This window comes from Cyprinodon variegatus, unplaced genomic scaffold (genome assembly GCF_000732505.1).
Source record: "Cyprinodon variegatus isolate N-32 unplaced genomic scaffold, C_variegatus-1.0 Scaffold362, whole genome shotgun sequence".
Lineage (NCBI taxonomy): Eukaryota > Metazoa > Chordata > Actinopteri > Cyprinodontiformes > Cyprinodontidae > Cyprinodon > Cyprinodon variegatus.
This window is the reverse complement of record NW_015150815.1, coordinates 303,958-310,277: the sequence shown is the minus strand read 5'-3', so window position 1 is coordinate 310,277 and position 6,320 is coordinate 303,958. Positions and strand designations below refer to the sequence as shown.

General features: G+C 39.6%; 1 protein-coding gene across 1 annotated transcript in view; it reads left to right on the top strand.

Annotated features, from left to right (window-relative positions):
* Positions 1-1,356: 1,356 nt before the first annotated feature.
* Positions 1,357-6,320, top strand: part of plppr1 (phospholipid phosphatase related 1) — a 62,739-nt gene continuing 57,775 nt past the window's right edge. Inside the window, exon 1 of the mRNA XM_015386270.1 lies at positions 1,357-1,566. The gene's annotated coding sequence lies outside the window, so the exon portion shown is untranslated. The remainder of the gene's footprint in view (positions 1,567-6,320) is intronic.

The following is a 6,320-nucleotide window of genomic DNA, read 5'->3' as shown; positions in this document are numbered from 1 at the left end:
AATATTTATATATTTAAGAAAAAAATGACTTAAATTTAAAAACGTTGCAATTTCTTTTTTTTTGTACAGAAGCCGTTAAGGGGCCAGGAGGAGGCCTATGGGGCCACTGGCACCAGTTGACCCCGAGGAGTGCTCATGTGGAAACAGATGCTAAAAATGATTTGCAGTTTTTCATCTGCTATGGACGTGTTTGTTTCTACAATCACTCTTCTTTGTCTTCTTTCCATATTAAACTTAGTAATTTTTACCTGATATGTCCTTTCTTTTTCTTTGTCAACATGTATTTATGAGTGGCCTATTATCCCTTTCCCTTTAGAATGTATCATTGGTTAGAGGAACCTGGCACACGAAAGTACAGAAGATGATTAGGGCCACTGAAAAAAAAAAAAAGCTAATTGATATTTAAATTTTGTTTCAGTTTAATATAGTTTTCAGTATAATTTCAGTTTAATGTAGACATGGCTACCATGAAGGAAGAGATGTGGGAGCACTCAGCTTCACTGACAAAAATGTGAGCTGTTTGGGACGGCCAGTAACACATTGATGGAAAATGACATAATTAGGCGACTTTTTATGTGCCCAAGGGGGTCCCTGGTGATTCTATTTCATTAATGGAAGAGCAGAAGTTGATTAAAACAAGAGAGACGGTCTAGTCTATAGACATGTCTACGGCTTGAGGCCAGCATGTTTGTTAGCTGTCAGCATTCAGTCAGAATTCACAGAGAAAAGTAAGAATTCTGAGATTAAAGTCAGAATTCTGAGAAAAGTCAGAATTCTGAGATTAAAGTCAGAATTCTGAGAAAAAAATCAGAATACTGAAATTAAAGTCAGAATTCTGAGATTAAAGTCAGAATTCTGCATCCCCCCCATATTAAACTGAAATGAAATTTAAAAATCGGTTACCTTTTATAAAAAAAATTTCAGTGGCCCTAATCCTCTTCCGTGGGAAAGCCCCCAGACTCAGATAAAATAAGCATATATATATTGATCTTTTGTACTCATCTTCCTGAACGCCATTAAATAAAAAGATTTATTAATAAGAAGTATAAAAAAAAAATGATGTGTGACTCTCAATTACCCAATCGGCATCAGAGGCAGCCACACCTCAGCCAATCACCCACCTGTGAAGCAGTGACGCTTCATGCATAGTAAAAAGGGCTCTTAAAGTCATACTCCCCCTTTTCTCTCATAAAGAATCGCGGAGAGCTTCCTTCAAGTACTATTGGTGTCCAGGGGGCAGACTGCCAGGGAATATATGGGGACAGACAGCCTGCTTGCTTGTAACACAAGGTCCCTTCATAGAATTAGCCACGCTCCGCTGGAGCCGCCTGGCTCCGCCCCCTAGGCCCCGCCCCCTTCCGTCCCTCAGACAACACAGCATCCATCCTCATGGGCGCACGCGCTGCGTGATCCACATCACAAACCGACTGAGCGGCAGCTCTGCCGAACCTCATGGAGTAGTAGGACTAGTAGTAGGTGGAGGTGGGCTGCCTTTTGTTACTCCTTCTCCTCCTTCCTGCATGGAGTCGCCCTTTTTTTCCTGGAATATCGCTGCATCCCTGCGCGGTAAGTGTCTGCGCTGCAGATGCTGTGGGGGAAACGGGACTGTGGAGCTATTGTCTGCTGCTGCTGAGCCAAGTTCAGATTCTAATCAAGACAAAAAAGCATGGATTGGATTTAATTATGGTGATCCAAATATTAATCAGAGTCGGTCTGTTATATTAGAGCATGTTGAAATGTGTATATAGTAGACAGAGTATTGTAATTTGACAGCCACCTGTCTTTGCACCAGCAACAGCGGACAGCCTGACGCTTATTTAAACCTAATTTGGACTATCCTTCAAGTCTCAGTGCAGCCTACTGTCAGCAAGAGGAAAGTGAGATCTTTCTTTTCTTGTATTCTTGCTTTATGCAAATGAGTCGCCTCGGTTGCCGAGCAAATTGTGTTTTCATCTCAACAGGGGAAAAAAATGTGGCCCATTTCCCCGCCCCCCCAACATCAGAGCCTGGCCATGTCTCCTCCAGCAGCACCAGCAGCCCTGCAAAGACACAGTTGATCCCTCTCAGATTGCTCCAAGACCAAATGCCTATTAGAAGGGGTCTTTATAGGGGTTTCAGGGCAACCTTAAAATTAGATCAAAAGTGCCATCATCGTGCTTTGATTGCTTCCTTTTTCATTGTGTTCTCACTGCAGTGCTATGTGTTTTCTTTATTGGATTGTGCAAGAGAAATAACATGCAGTTCAATATTTTTTTTTAATTATGAAGTGAAAATTAAGATTTAAAATGCTTCTAATGCTCATTTTTATTCGTGCCATTAACAGATTCCTCCTAATATAGGCTACAGTCCTAAGTTTTACTGTGTAAGGATGGTCATGCAAGTAAAGAGATCCAATGCTTGTTATCTTGAGTCACCTGCAGATCAAATGTTTGCCCGATCTTTACCCAGCTGTGTGCACACACATTTGCACTGAACCCTCCTTGTCTTGCATGGCTGAGCATTGAAGACGAGAATTCATCACCCACCCAGAGAGGCGGCATATTCCCACCTTCTATCCTAAGCATGCATCTTGCTGCATGTGCTTGTATGTTTATGGGTGTGTCTAAGCTCATGTCTGTTGTGTGGGCCAAAGCAGACAAGTAATGTTATTTAGCAGCCAGATGGCAGTTGGTTTACCATCAGGTGAGCCTTTTTTCTTGGCTGTCGGTATAGGATCTGGTTAATGCTGGATGCCTCTTGGATCACAGCCACAAGCTGCACTACTGTGCACCTGAGTGTGCCTGTATGTTGGTGCTTCCATATATAGTGAGCGTGCACTCACTTCTAAAATCGCTGCATATGTTAGTCGGCATATGTTTTGCGGATGCTTGCACATGTTTATTTCTTTTGTCTTTGCCTTTTTAATACTTTTATAGCTGGTTAGGCTGAGGTCATCGTGACATCATTTTCCTGAGGCATAATGATCACCAACAATGACTGTGTTGTAAAGGTAGAGTATCCTACACATGTAGAAGTCTAAAGAAGCATAGATGCTGGTTATATAATTTTTCATGTCTGAATAACTGAAACAGTGTTTGATTTTCAAAACTGTTCCTTCTACAAGTGCCATCACATTTTGATTTGAACAGTTCTTTTCTCTGATTGGTTGAATGAACACTAGGGGCACGACTAACAATGATTTTGCTAATTGATTCATTTGTTGATTATTTTTTCGATTAATAATCTTATAGGGAGAGAGTTGCTATAAGTTTTGCTTAGAAAAGATCTTTTAGAGAATTCAAGCCAGTTTAAACTAGACCTATTCGACTTGATGAGTTCTGGATGGAGCATATAAATGGTCAAATGCAAAATGTTCATAGTTTTTTATATTTTACCATTTTGATATAATTACTACTCTAAGTGGGTTGTTCTGTCAGTTGCAGCCATGTTTTAGAGTCTGTAAACTCCAATTGATTACGAAATGAGTTGACGTTTATTTCAGTTATTGGTTAATCAGATTGTTTTAGCACTAATTCACACATTCAATTATCGTAGTAGGGCTATTGTACTATCACTATGGGTGGAACGGTAAAAAAAGAAATCACGGTTCGGTACGTACGTCGGTATGGACCCTACGGTTCGGTACATTTTTGGTACAGTGCAGAAAAAAAAACATGACCAAAAGGCTATCCTCAAAGGCAGCTCGATCCTGCCTCCTCTACTGTGGAATATGCTCGCATAGCAGATGCGATGTAAATTCCAGTTGCTTCGGTTTTCTTTTTTGCTCTGCATGTATTTGTATCAAGTGGTTGTTGTAATGCATGTGGGATACGTAACTGGACACTTTTCTTCCGTCTCGTGCTGGTGATGAGGATATCTGGGTAGTGTCGTTTGATGTGTCAACATATTTTAAGTGTTCCCACTCCCGTAATGAACAGGTGTCCACAACGACGGCAGAGCGTCTTTGTTTTGTCAACCACTCGCTCTTCATTGCTATTATAACTCACAGGGAACCCGAAGTTATCCTCCACCACTGACTTGAATGATGATGGTGGTTCTTCTAATTCTTCGCCACTCACCATTGTTAGCACTCTCTTGCAACAACACAATCCAACAGCGATGCATTCCCACAGTGTCCAGTTTGTATTTAAGGTTGCGTTTACCGTCTAGACCAATCCAGGCATGTTTTTTTGTCTATGGACCAATCAGAGCTTGCAGGTGGTAGTGGTTAAATGGGTCCTGAAGGAAACTCGTGCAAAAGAACAGTTCCGCATCTAGATAAATTTTGCATGATAATGCGCATGCCGAATCGTGACCCTTGTACCGTGACGGTTCGGTACGAATACGTATACCGTGCCGGCCCTATATACTACCCTAAAAAAACAAAACCAAAACAAATTCAGAGCTATATTCCTACAAACTTTGAAGCAGTGATTTAAAAAATAAAAAAATCAGCATTTCTTCTTTTATGATTGGTCCTATAAGATTATGGTCCTGATTCTCTTTAGTAGGTAATAATAAAACTGTTTGCATTATGAACTAACTAATGCAGGATTGTGGAACAACTGTGATAAATTATGAAACCCAGACAGTTTTTTATATGTTGTTTAGTCTGTGGAGAAAGTCAAGCCACTTTAATCCAGTAAGTATAGCTGCAGGAGGGGAAAGCTTACATGGCTGGTGATCTTGATTGATTGCTTTGTGTGATGTGGAATCACAAAGTGATCAGTAATCAGGGAATGATGGTTGTGTTTTTATTGTGGATGTAAATTAGAGAAACAAAAATTAGTTAGAGACTGTTGAAAGACTTTCAGTTACGCATAGGTCACATACAGTCTTAACATACTGTACAGTCAGAGCTACAATGGAAAGATTAAAGTAAAAATATCTTTGAAGTGTTGTTAAGTCCAGACCAATATCTAATTGGTATGGAATTGGAGTGTTTCTTAAAGCTCATGTTTTAAAGCACTTTGCACTGTCGTTTTGTTTTTGTTTGTTTTTTTAATTGAACAGGGAATTTTTTACAGTTAAATCTTATCAATGCAACGAACTATCAGAGGCAATTCTGCAGGACAGAATCCCGTCCACCGAGTTTGGTTAAATAATTCACCTCTTGGTTGGTTCCTGAGTAATGAATCATATCATGCGCATGAAATTTAAGATGCATCCTGTCCAGCTGTTACAGCTTGCTTACAGAAACTGGATACTGTTTATGCCATCTTTTTAAATCTCTTGAACCGTTCATCTAGATTTGCCGTCGTGATCACGAATCATTACGTCAAAAATAACTTTGATGAGAAAAGTTAGAGTTTTGCAAATAAATATTTTCATTAGGGAATTCCTTATGCTGACCTTTTTTAAGTAATCCGATTTTAGTAAAGCTGCTAAAAAAAGAACTGACATTTGAACCCATCTCTAAGATCCAGGCTTCGTTACCCTCAGAAGGGACCGACTATTGATTTCCACACACATGCATGCTGAACCATGCATGAACCTCTTCCATGGCTAGACGTTAGCAGGAACTTGATTACATCTAGACATGGGGGGCAGAGTTATTAGTGCAGTGGTGGTGTCTCTTGGGTAATGGATCTGTCACAGCAATGCCCCCTGGGAATGATCGGCCCTGTTGGGCGAGATTAGACCTGCCTCTGGAGAATGAGTGATCCTGCCTTTATTTGAAAACGCTGATACATACAGGTGATAAATCTCACAGAGGAAGAGGTTCAATAGTTTGGAAACATTTTCAGTATTTTAGATATTTCAACAAAATACATATTTACTTTGGAATCACTCAAATATACATACAGCATATCTATAAAATGTTTCTGTAGGAAAATTTTTCCTAAAATGAAAAATAGAATAAAAAAAGAAGGGCTGAACCAGGGCCAATAATGAGGTTCAGAACTAGGACAAATCTGCAAAGAAGTTGCACTGCGCTCCATGTCTCTGTACCTCTGCAGAGCAGCATTTTCTATGGAGGAAAAGGCTGCTTTGCAGTGCTGTCCCTCTAGTAACTAAATTTAATGGGATATCTGGGAAATTTACAAAGTGAGTTTTTGAGTACCGGTAGTTGTCAGCATACATATTCTCACATTGGTTTAAGCTAATTGCTAGATTACAGCAGATTCAGTCATTTTTTTTTAATTAGTTCCAAGAAAATCTATTTCAAGGCGTTTTAAAAGATAAATGTATGCAGTTTGTTAGGAGAATATATAATCCCAAGAGTTTATACATATAGGAAGTAAGGGTGTGCAAAATAATGGTCATGACGATGCATCGCGATTAAAATTTTTGTGATCTACTGCATCGATTCTTGAAGGCAAGAATCGATTATAAAAAAA